The sequence below is a fragment of the Stenella coeruleoalba genome, assembly GCF_951394435.1.
Source record: "Stenella coeruleoalba genome assembly, contig: scaffold_171, whole genome shotgun sequence".
Lineage (NCBI taxonomy): Eukaryota > Metazoa > Chordata > Mammalia > Artiodactyla > Delphinidae > Stenella > Stenella coeruleoalba.
The window spans coordinates 341534-361409 of NW_027645872.1; the positions used below are offsets into that span (position 1 = coordinate 341534).

The 19876-nt window shown below is 43.8% G+C and overlaps 1 long non-coding RNA gene across 1 annotated transcript in view; it reads left to right on the plus strand.

Moving 5' to 3' along the window:
• Window positions 1-7559: 7559 nt before the first annotated feature.
• Window positions 7560-19876, plus strand: part of LOC307181499 — a 115871-nt gene continuing 103554 nt past the window's right edge. The window contains exon 1 of the long non-coding RNA XR_013826922.1: window positions 7560-7653. This is a non-coding gene — a long non-coding RNA (uncharacterized lncRNA). The remainder of the gene's footprint in view (window positions 7654-19876) is intronic.

Here is a 19876-nt window from a genome sequence, read left to right on the forward strand (position 1 = left end):
ATCAGCATAACAAGGCTCCCAGTTCTCCATGGCCTGTCCTGCCTTTCTGGATTTTACACTTTTTTCAGATGGCCCTTTTGACCTGGGGGAAGTGAGACTTCATTGTAGTGCAGATTTCCTTTGGAAGCTTGCTTGGTTGGCCAAAAAGTGCGTATGCGTTTTTTCCTGAATATATTCAGGAGAAAACGCATATGCCCTTTTTGGCCAAGTGCATCATTGTGGACGTTCTGCCTCTTTTCCTATGCTTTCAATGCAATTCCAGTCTACCTCCTGAAATCGGTTACCTGCAATTCTGCCCTGCTTTCAAGTCATCTTGGCAGCCTTACTTCAGTATATTTTTGGACGATAGCTGTCATTTATAACTCTGCAGGTTTGTGCATTACAGTGTCCCTGAGCTCCTTTCTTCAACTCGCTTTCTTGTGAGCTGGCCGCAACACCGCAGGATGGTTTCAGGCCCTAATCTGGTTCAGGCACGGCACACTGAGCCTTTGGTTAATTCCTCTTCCTGGTGGGAAATGAGAGTTAAATTTGCCCGTCCAGACACCTCCAGCTAGTCTCTCATTGGTTCTCGCTATTCCTGTTCATCTTCCCCAGAAATTGCAAACTGGGCCAAATAGGAGGTTAAAGGCGTTGACTCTCCAAGTTGGGAGAGTGTTAGTAAAGCGTCTGGAATGTTGCACCCGAGTACCAGGGGAGAAAAACTGAGACATATTTGAACACGTCTCCCGTTCACACGGTTGATCATACTCTGGGTTCCACATGCATGTTTTAGCTGAAGGAAGAATACCTTAAACCTGGGTAGTTGAAACCCGTGGAATGGGTACCATGCAATATGACTTCAAAGGGTCTTCATTTGCTCACCGAACCTCTCCAATCCTATCACTGCTGCGCTTATGTCCCTGTACACATGCTTGATTCTCTTTTGGAGACATAGCAATCCATAGGTTTTAAGATACTTACTAGTCAGGTACATTCTTAGGCGTTTAATATGGGGTGTTGAGTCCATTTCGTTGAGCAAGGAGTAGCTCTTGTCTATTCCATATTTGGCTTAAGGAACTTTATCTGTGCTCATTTCAATCTCTGGTTTTATGCAGCACCCCAACTCACCTTTCCCCTTAAGCAAGCATAAGTTGGTTTTCTAAATTTGAGACCCTGTTCTGTTTTGGAATTCAGTTCCTGTGTAGCCAAGTTTACATTCCGTGTATTAGTGATATCTTATGATGTTTCTTTTTCTGTGTGACTTATTTCAGTTAGAATCATCGTACCTGAATCCACTCATTATGCTGCTACGAGCCTGATGACATAGATTTCATGCTGAGTGATACTGCATTGTACGTAAGTACCACAAGTTCTTTATCCGTTTTTCACTTTCTGTGATAGTGAACTTGTACGGTAAACGATGTTCTTGTAAACAGAGCTGTCCCAAACTTTGGGGTGGCTGTGTCTTTTTGATTTTAATTTCCCTAAGCTATAGGACCCTAAGTGGAAGTGCCCTAGGCTCTGTTGCTTTGTTTTTTAGATGTTTCAGGAAACACCATACACTTCTCCCGAGTGTCTGTTGGCAATTTACATCCCGCCCATCAGCATAACAAGGCTCCCAGTTCTCCATGGCCTGTCCTGCCTTTCTGGATTTTACACTTTTTTCAGATGGCCCTTTTGACCGGGGGGATGTGAGACTTCATTGTAGTGCAGATTTCCTTTGCAAGCTTGCTTGGTTGGCCAAAAAGGGCGTATGCGTTTTTTCCTGAATATATTCAGGAAAAAACGCGTACGCCCTTTTTGGCCAAGTGCATCATTGTGGACGTTCTGCCTCTTTTCCTATGCTTTCAATGCAATTCCAGTCTACCTCCTGAAATCGGTTTCCTGCAATTCTGCCCCGCTTTCAAGTCCTCTTGACAGCCTTACTTCAGTCTATTTTTGGACGATAGCTGTCATTTATAACTCTGCAGGTTTGTGAATTACAGTGCCCCTGAGCTCCTTTCTTCAACTCGCTTTCTTGTGAGCTGGCCGCAACACCGCAGGATGGCTTCAGGCCCTAATCTGGTTCCGGCATGGCACGCTGAGCCTTTGGTTATTTCCTCTTCCTGGTGGGAAATGAGAGTTAAATTTGCCCGTCCAGACACCTCCAGCTAGTCTCTCATTGGTTCTCCCTATTCCTGTTCATCTTCCGCAGAAATTGCAAACTGGCCCAAACAGGAAGTTAAAGGCGCTGACTCTCCAAGTGGGGAGAGTGTTAGTAAAGCGTCTGGAATGTTGCACCCGAGTACCAGGGGAGGAAAACTGAGACATATTTGAACACGTCTCCCATTCACACGGTTGATCATACTCTGGGTTCCACATGCATGTTTTAGCAGAAGGAAGAATACCTTAAACCTGGAGAGTTGAGACCCATGGAATGGGTACCATGCAATATGACTTCAAAGGGTCTTCATTTGCTCACCGAACCTCTCCAATCCTATCACTGCTGCGTTTATGCCCCTGTACACACGCTTGATTCTCTTTTGGAGACATAGCATTCCATAGGTTTTAAGATACTTACTAGTCAGGTACATTCTTAGGCGTTTAATATGGGGTGTTGAGTCCATTTCGTTGAGCAAGGAGTAGCTCTTGTCTATTCCATATTTGGCTTAAGGTACTTTATCTGTGCTCATTTCAATCTCTGGTTTTATGCAGCACCCCAACTCACCTTTCCCCTTAAGCAAGCATAAGTTGGTTTTCTAAATTTGAGACCCTGTTCTGTTTTGGAATTCAGTTCCTGTGTAGCCAAGTTTACATTCCGTGTATTAGTGATATCTTATGATGTTTCTTTTTCTGTGTGACTTATTTCAGTTAGAATCATCGTACCTGAATCCACTCATTATGCTGCTATGGGCCTGATGACATAGATTTCATTGCTGAGTGATACTGCATTGTACGTAAGTACCACAAGTTCTTTATCCATTTTTCACTTTCTGTGATATTGAACTTGTACGGTAAACGAGGTTCTTGTAAACAGAGGTGTCCCAAACTTTGGGGTGGCTGTGTCTTTTTGATTTTAATTTCCCTAAGCTATAGGACCATAAGTGGAAGTGCCCTAGGCTCTGTTGCTTTGTTTTTTAGATGTTTCAGGAAACACCATACACTTCTCCCGAGTGTCTGTTGGCAATTTCCATCCCGCCCATCAGCATAACAAGGCTCCCAGTTCTCCATGGCCTGTCCTGCCTTTCTGGATTTTACACCTTTTTCAGATGGCCCTTTTTACCGGGGGGAAGTGAGACTTCATTGTAGTGCAGATTTCCTTTGCAAGCTTGCTTGGTTGGCCAAAAAGGGCGTATGCGTTTTTTCCTGAATATATTCAGGAAAAAACGCATACGCCCTTTTTGGCCAAGTGCATCATTGTGGACGTTCTGCCTCTTTTCCTATGCTTTCAATGCAATTCCAGTCTACCTCCTGAAATCGGTTTCCTGCAATTCTGCCCTGCTTTCAAGTCCTCTTGGCAGCCTTCCTTCAGTATATTTTTGGACGATAGCTGTCATTTATAACTCTGCAGGTTTGTGAATTACACTGCCCCTGAGCTCCTTTCTTCAACTCGCTTTCTTTTGAGCTGGCCGCAACACCGCAGGATGGCTTCAGGCCCTAATCTGGTTCCGGCATGGCACGGTGAGCCTTTGGTTATTTCCTCTTCCTGGTGGGAAATGAGAGTTAAATTTGCCCGTCCAGACACCTCCAGCTAGTCTCTCATTGGTTCTCCCTATTCCTGTTCATCTTCCGCAGAAATTGCAAACTGGGCCAAACAGGAGGTTAAAGGCGCTGACTCTCCAAGTGGGGAGAATGTTAGTAAAGCGTCTTGAATGTTGCACTCAAGTACCAGGGGAGGAAAACTGAGACATATTTGAACACGTCTCCCGTTCACACGGTTGATCATACTCTGGGTTCCACATGCATGTTTTAGCAGAAGGAAGAATACCTTAAACCTGGAGAGTTGAGACCCGTGGAATGGGTACCATGCAATATGATTTCAAAGGGTCTTCATTTGCTCACCGAACCTCTCCAATCCTATCACTGCTGCGATTATGCCCCTGTACACACACTTGATTCTCTTTTGGAGACATAGCAATCCATAGGTTTTAAGATACTTACTAGTCAGGTACATTCTTAGGCGTTTAATATGGGGTGTTGAGTCCATTTCGTTGAGCAAGGAGTAGCTCTTGTCTATTCCATATTTGGCTTAAGGAACTTTATCTGTGCTCATTTCAATCTCTGGTTTTATGCAGCACCCCAACTCACCTTTCCCCTTAAGGAAGCATAAGTTGGTTTTCTAAATTTGAGACCCTGTTCTGTTTTGGAATTCAGTTCCTGTGTAGCCAAGTTTACATTCCGTGTATTAGTGATATCTTATGATGTTTCTTTTTCTGTGTGACTTATTTCAGTTAGAATCATCGTACCTGAATCCACTCATTATGCTGCTACGGGCCTGATGACATAGATTTCATTGATGAGTGATACCGCATTGTACGTAAGTACCACAAGTTCTTTATCCATTTTTCACTTTCTGTGATATTGAACTTGTACGGTAAATGAGGTTCTTGTAAACAGAGGCGTCCCAAACTTTGGGGTGGCTGTGTCTTTTTGATTTTAATTTCCCTAAGCTATAGGACCATAAGTGGAAGTGCCCTAGGCTCTGTAGCTTTGTTTTTTAGATATTTCAGGAAACACCATACACTTCTCCCAAGTGTCTGTTGGCAATTTCCATCCCGCCCATCAGCATAACAAGGCTCCCAGTTCTCCATGGCCTGTCCTGCCTTTCTGGATTTTACGCTTTTTTCAGGTGGACCGTTTGACCGGGGGGAAGTGAGACTTCATTGTAGTGCAGATTTCTTTGCAAGCTTGCTTGGTTGGCCAAAAAGGGTGTATGCGTTTTTAACTGAATATATTCAGGAAAAAACGCATATGCACTTTTTGGCCAAGTGCATCATTGTGGACGCTCTGCCTCTTTTCCTATGCTTTCAATGCAATTCCAGTCTACCTCCAGAAATCGGTTTCCTGCAATTCTGCCCCACTTTCAAGTCCTCTTGGCAGCCTTACTTCAGTATATTTTTGGACGATAGCTGCCATTTATAACTCTGCAGGTTTGTGAATTACAGTGCCCCTGAGCTCCTTTCTTCAACTCGCTTTCTTTTGAGCTGGCCAAAACACCGCAGAATGGCTTCAGGCCCTAATCTTGTCCGGCACGGCACGCTGAGCCTTTGGTTATTTCCTCTTCCTGGTGGGAAATGAGAGTTAAATTTGCCCGTCCAGACACCTCCAGCTAGTCTCTCATTGGTTCTCGCTATTCCTGTTCATCTTCCGCAGAAATTGCAAACTGGGCCAAACAGGAGGTTAAAGGGACTGACTCTCCAAGTCGGGAGAGTGTTAGTAAAGCGTCTGGAAAGTTGCACCCAAGTACCAGGGGAGGAAAACTGAGACATATTTGAACATGTCTCCCGTTCACACGGTTGATCATACTCTGGGTTCCACATGCATGTTTTAGCTGAAGGAAGAATACCTTAAACCTGGAGAGTTGAGACCCGTGGAATGGGTACCATGCAATATGACTTCAAAGGGTCTTCATTTGCTCACCGAACCTCTCCAATCCTATCACTGCTGCGTTTACGCCCCTGTACACACGCTTGATTCTCTTTTGGAGACATAGCAATCCATAGGTTTTAAGATACATACTAGTCAGGTACATTCTTAGGCATTTAATATGGGGTGTTGAGTCCATTTCGTTGAGCAAGGAGTAGCTCTTGTCTATTCCATATTTGGCTTAAGGAACTTTATCTGTGCTCATTTCGATCTCTGGTTTTATGCAGCAAGCCAACTCACCTTTAACCTTAAGCAAGCATAAGTTGGTTTTCTAAATTTGAGACCCTGTTCTGTTCTGTAATTCACTTCCTGTGTAGCCAAGTTTACATTCCGTGTATTAGTGATATCTTATGATGTTTCTTTTTCTGTGTGACTTATTTCAGTTAGAATCATCGTACCTGAATCCACTCATTGTGCTGCTAAGGGCCTGATGACATAGATTTCTTTGCTGAGTGATATTGCTTTATACGTAAATACAACAACTTCTTTATCCATTTTTCACTTTCTGCGATGTTGAACTTGTACTGTAAACGAGGTTCTTGTAAACAGAGCCATTCCAAACTTTGGGGTGGCTGTGTCTTTTTGATTTTAATTTCCCTAAGCTATAGGACCATAAGTGGAAGTGCCCTAGGCTCTGTTGCTTTGTTTTTTAGATGTTTCAGGAAACACCATACACTTCTCCCGAGTGTCTGTTGGCAATTTACATCCCGCCCATCAGCATAACAAGGCTCCCAGTTCTCCATGGCCTGTCCTGCCTTTCTGGATTTTACACTTTTTTCAGATGGCCCTTTTGACCGGGGGGAAGTGAGACTTCATTGTAGTGCAGATTCCCTTTGCAAGCTTGCTTGGTTGGCCAAAAAGGGCGTATGCGTTTTTTCCTGAATATATTCAGGAAAAAACGCATACGCCCTTTTTGGCCAAGTGCATCATTGTGGACGTTCTGCCTCTTTTCCTATGCTTTCAATGCAATTCCAGTCTACCTCCTGAAATCGGTTTCCTGCAATTCTGCCCCGCTTTCAAGTCCTCTTGGCAGCCTTACTTCAGTCTATTTTTGGACGATAGCTGTCATTTATAACTCTGCAGGTTTGTGAATTACAGTGCCCCTGAGCCCCTTTCTTCAACTCGCTTTCTTGTGAGCTGGCCGCAACACCACAGGATGGCTTCAGGCCCTAATCTGGTTCCGGCACGGCACGCTGAGCCTTTGGTTAATTCCTCTTCCTGGTGGGAAATGAGAGTTAAATTTGCCCGTCCAGACACCTCCAGCTAGTCTGTCATTGGTTTTCGCTATTCCTGTTCATCTTCCGCAGAAATTGCAAACTGGGCGAAACAGGAGGTTAAAGGGACTGACTCTCCAAGTCGGGAGAGTGTTAGTAAAGCGTCTGGAATGTTGCACCCGAGTACCAGGGTACGAAAACTGAGACATATTTGAACACGTCTCCCGATCACATGGTTGATCATACTCTACGTTCCACATGCATGTTTTAGGTGAAGGAAGAATACCTTAAACCTGGGTAGTTGAAACCCGTGGAATGGGTACCATGCAATATGACTTCAAAGGGTCTTCATTTCCTCACCGAACCTCTCCAATCTTATCACTGCTGTGTTTATGCCCCTGTACAGATGCTTGATTCTCTTTCGGAGACATAGCAATCCATAGGTTTTAAGATACTTACTAGTCAGGTACATTCTTAGGCGTTTAATATGGGGTGTTGAGTCCATTTCGTTGAGCAAGGAGTAGCTCTTGTCTATTCCATATTTGGCTTAAGGAACTTTATCTGTGCTCATTTCGATCTCTGGTTTTATGCAGCAACCCAACTCACCTTTACCCTTAAGCAAGCATAAGTTGGTTTTCTAAATTTGAGACCCTGTTCTGTTCTGTAATTCACTTCCTGTGTAGCCAAGTTTACATTCCGTGTATTAGTGATATCTTATGATGTTTCTTTTTCTGTGTGACTTATTTCAGTTAGAATCATCGTACCTGAATCCACTCATTGTGCTGCTAAGGGCCTGATGACATAGATTTCTTTGCTGAGTGATATTGCTTTATACGTAAATACCACAACTTCTTTATCCATTTTTCACTTTCTGCGATGTTGAACTTGTACTGTAAACGAGGTTCTTGTAAACAGAGCCATTCCAAACTTTGGGGTGGCTGTGTCTTTTTGATTTTAATTTCCCTAAGCTATAGGACCATAAGTGGAAGTGCCCTAGGCTCTGTTGCTTTGTTTTTTAGATGTTTCAGGAAACACCATACACTTCTCCCGAGTGTCTGTTGGCAATTTACATCCCGCCCATCAGCATAACAAGGCTCCCAGTTCTCCATGGCCTGTCCTGCCTTTCTGGATTTTACACTTTTTTCAGATGGCCCTTTTGACCGGGGGGAAGTGAGACTTCATTGTAGTGCAGATTCCCTTTGCAAGCTTGCTTGGTTGGCCAAAAAGGGCGTATGCGTTTTTTCCTGAATATATTCAGGAAAAAACGCATACGCCCTTTTTGGCCAAGTGCATCATTGTGGACGTTCTGCCTCTTTTCCTATGCTTTCAATGCAATTCCAGTCTACCTCCTGAAATCGGTTTCCTGCAATTCTGCCCCACTTTCAAGTCCTCTTGGCAGCCTTACTTCAGTCTATTTTTGGACGATAGCTGTCATTTATAACTCTGCAGGTTTGTGAATTACAGTGCCCCTGAGCCCCTTTCTTCAACTCGCTTTCTTGTGAGCTGGCCGCAACACCGCAGGATGTCTTCAGGCCCTAATCTGGTTCCGGCACGGCACGCTGAGCCTTTGGTTAATTCCTCTTCCTGGTGGGAAATGAGAGTTAAATTTGCCCGTCCAGACACCTCCAGCTAGTCTGTCATTGGTTTTCGCTATTCCTGTTCATCTTCCGCAGAAATTGCAAACTGGGCGAAACAGGAGGTTAAAGGGACTGACTCTCCAAGTCGGGAGAGTGTTAGTAAAGCGTCTGGAATGTTGCACCCGAGTACCAGGGTACGAAAACTGAGACATATTTGAACATGTCTCCCGTTCACATGGTTGATCATACTCTAGGTTCCACATGCATGTTTTAGCTGAAGGAAGAATACCTTAAACCTGGGTAGTTGAAACCCGTGGAATGGGTACCATGCAATATGACTTCAAAGGGTCTTCATTTGCTCACCGAACCTCTCCAATCCTATCACTGCTGCGCTTATGCCCCTGTACACATGCTTGATTCCCTTTCAGAGACATAGCAATCCATAGCTTTTAAGATACTTACTAGTCAGGTACATTCTTAGGCGTTTATTATGCGGTGTTGAGTCCATTTCATTGAGCAAGGAGTAGCTCTTGTCTATTCCATATTTGGCTTAAGGAACTTTATCTGTGCTCATTTCGATCTCTGGTTTTATGCAGCAACCCAACTCACCTTTACCCTTAAGCAAGCATAAGTTGGTTTTCTAAATTTGAGACCCTGTTCTGTTCTGTAATTCAGTTCCTGTGTAGCCAAGTTTATTCCGTATATTACTGATATCTTATGATGTTTCTTTTTCTGTGTGACTTATTTCAGTTAGAATCATCATACCTGAATCCACTCATTGTGCTGCTAAGGGCCTGATGACATAGATTTCATTGCTGAGTGATACTGCATTGTTCGTAAGTACCGCAAGTTCTTTATGCATTTTTCACTTTCTGTGATATTGAACTTGTACGGTAAACGAGGTTCTTGTTAACAGAGGCGTCCCAAACTTTCGGGTGGCTGTGTCTTTTTGATTTTAATTTCCCTAAGCTATAGGACCATAAGTGGAAGTGCCCTAGGCTCGGTTGCTTTGTTTTTTAGATGTTTCAGGAAACACCATACACTTCTCCCAAGTGTCTGTTGGCAATTTACATCCCGCCCATCAGCATAACAAGGCTCCCAGTTCTCCATGGCCTGTCCTGCCTTTCTGGATTTTACACTTTTTTCAGATAACACTTTTGACCGGGGGGAAGTGAGACTTCATTGTAGTGCAGATTTCCTTTGCAAGCTTGCTTGGTTGGCCAAAAAGGGCGTATGCGTTTTTTCCTGAATATATTCAGGAAAAAACGCATACGCCCTTTTTGGCCAAGTGCATCATTGTGGACGTTCTGCCTCTTTTCCTATGTTTTCAATGCAATTCCAGTCTACCTCCTGAAATTGGTTTCCTGCAATTCTGCCCCGCTTTCAAGTCCTCTTGGCAGCCTTACTTCAGTATATTTTTGGACGATAGCTGTCATTTATAACTCTCCAGGTTTGTGAATTACAGTGACCTTGAGCTCCTTTCTTCAACTCGCTTTCTTGTGAGCTGGCTGCAACACCACAGGATGGCTTCAGGCCCTACTCTGGTTCCGGCGTGGCACGGTGAGCCTTTAGTTACTTCCTCTTCCTGGTGGGAAATGAGAGTTAAATTTGCCCGTCCAGACACCTCCAGCTAGTCTCTCATTGGTTTTCGCTATTCCTGTTCATCTTCCGCAGAAATTGCAAACTGGGCCAAACAGGAGGTTAAAGGCACTGACTCTCCAAGTCGGGAGAGTGTTAGTAAAGCGTCTGGAATGTTGCACCCGAGTACCAGGGTACGAAAACTGAGACATATTTGAACACGTCTCCCGATCACATGGTTGATCATACTCTAGGTTCCACATGCATGTTTTAGCTGAAGGAAGAATACCTTAAACCTGGGTAGTTGAAACCCGTGGAATGGGTACCATGCAATATGACTTCAAAGGGTCTTCATTTGCTCACCGAACCTCTCCAATCCTATCACTGCTGCGTTTATGCCCCTGTACACACGCTTGATTCTCTTTTGGAGACATAGCAATCCATAGGTTTTAAGATACATACTAGTCAGGTACATTCTTAGGCGTTTAATATGGGGTGTTGAGTCCATTACGTTGAGCAAGGAGTAGCTCTTGTCTATTCCATATTTGCCTTAAGGAACTTTATCTGTGCTCATTTCAATCTCTGGTTTTATGCAGCACCCCAACTCACCTTTCCCCTTAAACAAGCATAAGTTGGTTTTCTAAATTTGAGATCCTGTTCTGTTTTGGAATTCAGTTCCTGTGTAGCCAAGTTTACATTCCGTGTATTAGTGATATCTTATGATGTTTCTTTTTCTGTGTGACTTATTTCAGTTAGAATCATCGTATCTGAATCCACTCATTATGCTGCTACGGGCCTGATGACATAGATTTCATTGCTGAGTGATACTGCATTGTACGTAAGTACCACAAGTTCTTTATCCATTTTTCACTTTCTGTGATATTAAACTTGTACTGTAAACGAGGTTCTTGTAAACAGAGCCGTCCCAAACTTTGGGGTGGCTGTGTCTTTTTGAATTTAATTTCCCTAATCTATAGGACCATAAGTGGAAGTGCCCTAGGCTCTGTTGCTTTGTTTTTTAGATGTTTCAGGAAACACCATACACTTCTCCGGAGTGTCTGTTGGCAATTTACATCCCGCCCATCAGCATAACAAGGCTCCCAGTTCTCCATGGCCTGTCCTGCTTTTCTGGATTTTACACTTTTTTCAGATGGTCCTTTTGACCGGGGGGATGTGAGACTTCATTGTAGTGCAGATTTCCTTTGCAAGCTTGCTTGGTTGGCCAAAAAGGGCGTATGCGTTTTTTCCTGAATATATTCAGGAAAAAACGCATACGCCCTTTTTGGTCAAGTGCATCATTGTGGACGTTCTGCCTCTTTTCCTATGCTTTCAATGCAATTCCAGTCTACCTCCTGAAATCGGTTTCCTGCAATTCTGCCCCGCTTTCAAGTCCTCTTGGCAGCCTTACTTCAGTGTATTTTTGGACGATAGCTGTCATTTATAACTCTGCAGGTTTGTGAATTACAGTGCCCCTGAGCTCCTTTCTTCAACTCGCTTTCTTGTGACCTGGCCGCAACACCGCAGGATGGCTTCAGGCCCTAATCTGGTTCCGGCACGGCACGCTGAGTCTTTGGTTAATTCCTCTTCCTGGTGGGAAATGAGAGTTAAATTTGCCCGTCCAGACACCTCCAGCTAGTCTCTCATTGGTTCTCGCTATTCCTGTTCATCTTCTGCAGAAATTGCAAACTGGGCCAAACAGGAGGTTAAAGGGACTGACTCTCCAAGTCGGGAGAGTGTTAGTAAAGCGTCTGGAATGTTGCACCCGAGTACCAGGGTACGAAAACTGAGACATGTTTGAACATGTCTCCCGATCACATGGTTGATCATACTCTAGGTTCCACATGCATGTTTTAGCTGAAGGAAGAATACCTTAAACCTGGGTAGTAGAAACCCGTGGAATGGGTACCATGCAATATGACTTCAAAGGGTCTTCATTTGCTCACCGAACCTCTCCAATCCTATCACTGCTGCGTTTATGCCCCTGTACACACGCTTGATTCTCTTTTGGAGACATAGCAATCCATAGGTTTTAAGATACATACTAGTCAGGTACATTCTTAGGCGTTTAATATGGGGTGTTGAGTCCATTACGTTGAGCAAGGAGTAGCTCTTGTCTATTCCATATTTGCCTTAAGGAACTTTATCTGTGCTCATTTCAATCTCTGGTTTTATGCAGCACCCCAACTCACCTTTCCCCTTAAACAAGCATAAGTTGGTTTTCTAAATTTGAGATCCTGTTCTGTTTTGGAATTCAGTTCCTGTGTAGCCAAGTTTACATTCCGTGTATTAGTGATATCTTATGATGTTTCTTTTTCTGTGTGACTTATTTCAGTTAGAATCATCGTATCTGAATCCACTCATTATGCTGCTACGGGCCTGATGACATAGATTTCATTGCTGAGTGATACTGCATTGTACGTAAGTACCACAAGTTCTTTATCCATTTTTCACTTTCTGTGATATTAAACTTGTACTGTAAACGAGGTTCTTGTAAACAGAGCCGTCCCAAACTTTGGGGTGGCTGTGTCTTTTTGAATTTAATTTCCCTAATCTATAGGACCATAAGTGGAAGTGCCCTAGGCTCTGTTGCTTTGTTTTTTAGATGTTTCAGGAAACACCATACACTTCTCCGGAGTGTCTGTTGGCAATTTACATCCCGCCCATCAGCATAACAAGGCTCCCAGTTCTCCATGGCCTGTCCTGCCTTTCTGGATTTTACACTTTTTTCAGATGGTCCTTTTGACCGGGGGGATGTGAGACTTCATTGTAGTGCAGATTTCCTTTGCAAGCTTGCTTGGTTGGCCAAAAAGGGCGTATGCGTTTTTTCCTGAATATATTCAGGAAAAAACGCATACGCCCTTTTTGGTCAAGTGCATCATTGTGGACGTTCTGCCTCTTTTCCTATGCTTTCAATGCAATTCCAGTCTACCTCCTGAAATCGGTTTCCTGCAATTCTGCCCCGCTTTCAAGTCCTCTTGGCAGCCTTACTTCAGTGTATTTTTGGACGATAGCTGTCATTTATAACTCTGCAGGTTTGTGAATTACAGTGCCCCTGAGCTCCTTTCTTCAACTCGCTTTCTTGTGACCTGGCCGCAACACCGCAGGATGGCTTCAGGCCCTAATCTGGTTCCGGCACGGCACGCTGAGTCTTTGGTTAATTCCTCTTCCTGGTGGGAAATGAGAGTTAAATTTGCCCGTCCAGACACCTCCAGCTAGTCTCTCATTGGTTCTCGCTATTCCTGTTCATCTTCTGCAGAAATTGCAAACTGGGCCAAACAGGAGGTTAAAGGGACTGACTCTCCAAGTCGGGAGAGTGTTAGTAAAGCGTCTGGAATGTTGCACCCGAGTACCAGGGTACGAAAACTGAGACATGTTTGAACATGTCTCCCGATCACATGGTTGATCATACTCTAGGTTCCACATGCATGTTTTAGCTGAAGGAAGAATACCTTAAACCTGGGTAGTAGAAACCCGTGGAATGGGTACCATGCAATATGACTTCAAAGGGTCTTCATTTGCTCACCGAACCTCTCCAATCCTATCACTGCTGCGTTTATGCCCCTGTACACATGCGTGATTCTCTTTCGGAGACATAGCAATCCATAGGTTTTAAGATACTTACTAGTCAGGTACATTCTTAGGCGTTTAATATGCGGTGTTGAGTCCATTTCATTGAGCAAGGAGTAGCTCTTGTCTATTCCATATTTGGCTTAAGGAACTTTATCTGTGCTCATTTCGATCTCTGGTTTTATGGAGCACCCCAACTCACCTTTACCCTTAATTAAGCATAAGTTGGTTTTCTAAATTTGAGACCCTGTTCTGTTCTGTAATTCATTTCCTGTGTAGCCAAGTTTATTGCGTGTATTACTGATATCTTATGATGTTTCTTTTTCTGTGTGACTTTTTTCAGTTAGAATCATCATACCTGAATCCACTCATTGTGCTGCTAAGGGCCTGATGACATAGATTTCATTGCTGAGTGATATTGCTTTGTAAGTAAATACCACAACTTCTTTATCCATTTTTCACTTTCTGCGATGTTGAACTTGTACTGTAAACGAGGTTCTTGTAAACAGAGGCGTCCCAAAGTTTGGGGTGGCTGTGTCATTTTGATTTTAATTTCCCTAAGCTATAGGACCATAAGTGGAAGTGCCCTAGGCTCTGTTGCTTTGTTTTTTAGATGTTTCAGGAAACACCATACACTTCTCCCGAGTGTCTGTTGGCAATTTACATCCCGCCCATCAGCATAACAAGGCTCCCAGTTCTCCATGGCCTGTCCTGCCTTTCTGGATTTTACACTTTTTTCAGATGGCCCTTTTGACCGGGGGGGAAGTGAGACTTCATTGTAGTGCAGATTTCCTTTGCAAGCTTGCTTGGTTGGCGAAAAAGGGCGTATGCGTTTTTTCCTGAATATATTTAGGAAAAAACGCATACGCCCTTTTTGGCCAAGTGCATCATTGTGGACGTTCTGCCTCTTTTCCTATGCTTTCAATGCAATTCCAGTCTACCTCCTGAAATCGGTTTCCTGCAATTCTGCCCCGCTTTCAAGTCCTCTTGGCAGCCTTACTTCAGTATATTTTTGGATGATAGCTGTCATATATAACTCTGCAGGTTTGTGAATAACAGTGCCCCTGAGCTCCTTTTTCAACTCGCTTTCTTTTGAGCTGGCCGCAACACCGCAGGATGGCTTCAGGCCCTAATCTGGTTCCGGCACGGCATGCTGAGCCTTTGGTTAATTCCTCTTCCTGGTGGGAAATGAGAGTTAAATTTGCCCGTCCAGACACCTCCAGCTAGTCTCTCATTGGTTCTCGCTATTCCTGTTCATCTTCCGCAGAAATTGCAAACTGGGCCAAACAGGAGGTTAAAGGGACTGACTCTCCAAGTCGGGAGAGTGTTAGTAAAGCGTCTGGAATGTTGCACCCGAGTACCAGGGTACGAAATCTGAGACATATTTGAACACGTCTCCCGATCACATGGTTGATCATACTCTAGGTTCCACATGCATGTTTTAGCTGAAGGAAGAATACCTTAAACCTGGGTAGGTGAAACCCGTGGAATGGGTACCATGCAATATGACTTCAAAGGGTCTTTATTTGCTCACCGAACCTCTCCAATCCTATCACTGCTGCGTTTATGCCCCTGTACACACGCTTGATTCTCTTTTGGAGACATAGCAATCCATAGGTTTTAAGATACTTACTAGTCAGGTACATTCTTAGGCGTTTAATATGCGGTGTTGAGTCCATTTCGTTGAGCAAGGAGTAGCTCTTGTCTATTCCATATTTGGCTTAAGGAACTTTATCTGTGCTCATTTCAATCTCTGGTTTTATGCAGCTCCCCAACTCACCTTTCCCCTTAAGCAAGCATAAGTTGGTTTTCTAAATTTGAGACCCTGTTCTGTTCTGTAATTCAGTTCCTGTGTAGCCAAGTTTACATTCCGTGTATTACTGATATCTTATGATGTTTCTTTTTCTGTGTGACTTATTTCAGTTAGAATCATCATACCTGAATCCACTCATTGTGCTGCTAAGGGCCTGATGACATAGATTTCATTGCTGAGTGATACTGCATTGTACGTAAGTACCACAAGTTCTTTATCCATTTTTCACTTTCTGCGATGTTGAACTTGTACTGTAAACGAGGTTCTTGTAAACAGAGGCGTCCCAAATTTTGGGGTGGCTGTGTCTTTTTGATTTAAATTTCCCTAAGCTATGGGACCATAAGTGGAAGTGCCCTAGGCTCTGTTGCTTTGTTTTTTAGATGTTTCAGGAAACACCATACACTTCTCCCGAGTGTCTGTTGGCAATTTCCATCCCGCCCATCAGCATAACAAGGCTCCCAGTTCTCCATGGCCTGTCCTGCCTTTCTGGATTTTACACTTTTTTCAGATGGCCCTTTTGACCGGGTGGAAGTGAGACTTCATTGTAGTGCAGGTTTCCTTTGCAAGCTTGCTTGGTTGGCCAAAAAGGGCGTATGCGTTTTTTCCTGAATATATTCAGGAAAAAACGCATACGCCCTTTTTGGCCAAGTGCATCATTGTGGACTTTCTGCCTCTTTTCCTATGCTTTCAATGCAATTCCAGTCTACCTCCTGAAATCGGTTTCCTGCAATTCTGCCCCGCTTTCAAGTCCTCTTGACAGCCTTACTTCAGTCTATTTTTGGACGATAGCTGTCATTTATAACTCTGCAGGTTTGTGAATTACAGTGCCCCTGAGCTCCTTTCTTCAACTCGCTTTCTTGTGAGCTGGCCGCAACACCGCAGGATGGCTTCAGGCCCTAATCTGGTTCCGGCACGGCATGCTGAGTCTTTGGTTATTTCCTCTTCCTGGTGGGAAATGAGAGTTAAATTTGCCCGTCCAGACACCTCCAGCTAGTCTCTCATTGGTTCTCCCTATTCCTGTTCATCTTCCACAGAAATTGCAAACTGGGCCAAACAGGAGGTTAAAGGCGCTGACTCTCCAAGGGGGAGAGTGTTAGTAAAGCGTCTGGAATGTTGCACCCGAGTACCAGGGGAGGAAAACTGAGACATATTTGAACACGTCTCCCGTTCACATGGTTGATCATACTCTGGGATCCACATGCATGTTTTAGCTGAAGGAAGAATACCTTAAACCTGGAGAGTTGAGACCCGTGGAATGGGTACCATGCAATATGACTTCAAAGGTCTTCATTTGCTCACTGAAACTCTCCAATCCTATCACTGCTGCGTTTATGTCCCTGTACACACGCTTGATTCTCTTTTGGAGACATAGCAATCCATAGGTTTTAAGATACTTACTAGTCAGGTACATTCTTAGGCGTTTAATATGGGGTGTTGAGTCCATTTCGTTGAGCAAGGAATAGCTCTTGTCTATTCCATATTTGGCTTAAGGAACTTTATCTGTGCTCATTTCAATCTCTGGTTTTATGCAGCACCCCAACTCACCTTTACCCTTAAGCAAGCATAAGTTGGTTTTCTAAATTTGAGACCCTGTTCTGTTTTGGAATTCAGTTCCTGGGTAGCCAAGTTTACATTCCGTGTATTAGTGATATCTTATGATGTTTCTTTTTCTGTGTGAAGTATTTTAGTTAGAATCATCGTACCTGAATCCACTCATTATGCTGCTACGGGCCTTATGACATAGAATTCATTGCTGAGTGATACTGCATTGTACGTAAGTACCACAAGTTCTTTAACCATTTTTCACTTTCTGCGATATTGAACTTTACGGTAAACGAGGTTCTTGTAAACAGAGGCGTCCCAAACTTTGGAGTGGCTGTGTCTTTTTGATTTTAATTTTCCTAAGCTATAGGACCTTAAGTGGAAGTGCCCTAGGCTCTGTTGCCTTGTTTTTTAGATGTTTCAGGAAACACCATACACTTCTCCAGAATGTCTGTTGGCTATTTACATCCCGCCCATCAGCATAACAAGGCTCCCAGTTCTCCATGGCCTGTACTGCCTTTCTGGATTTTACACTTTTTTCAGATGGCCCTTTTGACCGGGGGGAAGTGAGACTTCATTGTACTGCAGATTTCCTTTGCAAGCTTGCTTGGTTGGCCAAAAAGGGCGTATGCGTTTTTTCCTGAATATATTCAGGAAAAAATGCATACGCCCTTTTTGGCCAAGTGCATCATTGTGGACGTTCTGCCTCTTTTCCTATGCTTTCAATGCAATTCCAGTCTACCTCCTGAAATCGGTTTCCTGCAATTCTGCCCCGCTTTCAAGTCCTCTTGGCAGCCTTACTTCAGTATATTTTGGATGATAGCTGTCATTTATAACTCTGCAGGTTTGTGAATTACAGTGCCCCTGAGCTCCTTTCTTCAACTCGCTTTCTTTTGAGCTGGCCGCAACACCGCAGGATGGCTTCAGGCCCTAATCTGGTTCCGGCACGGCATGCTGAGTCTTTGGTTAATTCCTCTACCTGGTGGGAAATGAGAGTTAAATTTACCCGTCCAGACACCTCCAGCTAGTCTCTCATTGGTTCTCGCTATTCCTGTTCATCTTCCGCAGAAATTGAAAACTGGGCCAAACAGGAGGTTAAAGGGACTGAGTCTCCAAGTCGGGAGAGTCTTAGTAAAGTGTCTGGAATGTTGCACCCGAGTACCAGGGTACGAAAACTGAGACATATTTGAACACATCTCCCGATCACATGGTTGATCATACTCTAGGTTCCACATGCATGTTTTAGCTGAAGGAAGAATACCTTAAACCTGAGTAGTTGAAACCCTTGGAATGGGTACCATGCAATATGACTTCAAAGGGTCTTCATTTGCTCACCGAACCTCTCCAATCGTATCACTGCTGCATTTATGCCCCTGTACACACGCTTGATTCTCTTTCGGAGACATAGCAATCCATAGGTTTTAAGATACTTACTAGTCAGGTACATACTTAGGCGTTTAATATGCGGTGTTGAGTCCATTTCGTTGAGCAAGGAGTAGCTCTTGTCTATTCCATATTTGGCTTAAGGAACTTTATCTGTGCTCATTTCAATCTCTGGTTTTATGCAGCACCCCAACTCACCTTTACCCTTAAGCAAGCATAAGTTGGTTTTCTAAATTTGAGACCCTGTTCTGTTTTTGAATTCAGTTCCTGTGTAACCAAGTTTACATTCCGTGTATTAGTGATATCTTATGATGTTTCTTTTTCTGTGTGACTTATTTCAGTTAGAATCATCATACCTGAATCCACTCATTGTGCTGCTAAGGGCCTGATGACATAGATTTCATTGCTGAGTGATATTGCTTTGTAAGTAAATACCACAACTTCTTTATCCATTTTTCACTTTCTGGGATGTTGAACTTCTACTGTAAAGGAGGTTCTTGTAAACAGAGCCGTTCCAAACTTTGGGGTGGCTGTGTCTTTTTTTATTTTAATTTCCCTAAGCTATAGGACCCTAAGTGGAAGTGCCCTAGGCTCTGTTGCTTTGTTTTTTAGATGTTTCAGGAAACACCATACACTTCTCCCAAGTGTCTGTTGGCAATTTACATCCCGCCCATCAGCATAACAAGGCTCCCAGTTCTCCATGGCCTGTCCTGCCTTTCTGGATTTTACACCTTTTTCAGATGGCCCTTTTGACCGGGTGGAAGTGAGACTTCATTGTAGTGCAGCTTTCCTTTGCAAGCTTGCTTGGTTGGCCAAAAAGGGCGTATGCGTTTTTTACTGAATATATTCAGGAAAAAACGCATACGCCCTTTTTGGCCAAGTGCATCATTGTGGACGTTCTGCCTCTTTTCCTATGCTTTCAATGCAATTCCAGTCTACCTCCTGAAATCGGTTTCCTGCAATTCTGCCCCGCTTTCAAGTCCTCTTGACAGCCTTACTTCAGTATATTTTTGGACGATAGCTGTCATTTATAACTCTGCAGGTTTCTGCATTACAGTGTCCCCGAGCTCCTTTCTTCAACTGGCTTTCTTGTGCGCTGGCCGCAACACCGCAGGATGGCTTCAGGCCCTAATCTGGTTCAGGCACGGCACACTGAGCTTTTGGTTAATTCCTCTTCCTGGTGGGAAATGAGAGTTAAATTTGCCCGTCCAGACACCTCCAGCTAGTCTCTCATTGGTTCTCCCTATTCCTGTTCATCTTCCACAGAAATTGCAAACTGGGCCAAACAGGAGGTTAAAGGCGCTGACTCTCCAAGTGGGGAGAGTGTTAGTAAAGTGTCTGGAATGTTGCACCCGAGTACCAGGGGAGGAAAACTGAGACATATTTGAACACATCTCCCGTTCCCATGGTTCATCGTACTCTGGGTTCCACATGCATGTTTTAGCTGAAGGAAGAATACCTTAAACCTGGAGAGTTGAGACCCGTGGAATGGGTACCATGCAATATGAATTCAAAGGTCTTCATTTGCTCACCGAACCTCTCCAATCCTATCACTGCTGCGTTTATGTCCCTGTACACACGCTTGATTCTCTTTTGGA